The following is a 298-nucleotide window of genomic DNA, read 5'->3' as shown; positions in this document are numbered from 1 at the left end:
GGTGGCGTGTTGTCCTCCACGGGGGCTTGGTCTTCTCTTCCTGAGGGTCCTCTCCTCTGAGCTTGCTCTGAGTATTGTTGCGTGGGACGGGCACTCTCCAGAGTCTGACTTAGTCTATGAGGTGTGGATCTGGCCCCAGGCTGCTTCTCTGTACCCCCTCAGTGACTCTGAATGGTCAGGATCAGAAGCTTTCATTGGGATACTGTACATTTTGTGGGGTGCAGGAGGGTCTCTGAGACCCTTGCCTGTGGGAGAAGCTGGGCAGAGCTGGGGGAGGATGAGGTGAGCCCCAGGAGCC

The sequence above is a fragment of the Merops nubicus genome, unplaced genomic scaffold (genome assembly GCF_000691845.1).
Source record: "Merops nubicus isolate BGI_N331 unplaced genomic scaffold, ASM69184v1 scaffold3748, whole genome shotgun sequence".
Taxonomy (NCBI): Eukaryota; Metazoa; Chordata; class Aves; order Coraciiformes; family Meropidae; genus Merops; species Merops nubicus.
This window is presented reverse-complemented; position numbering follows the sequence as displayed.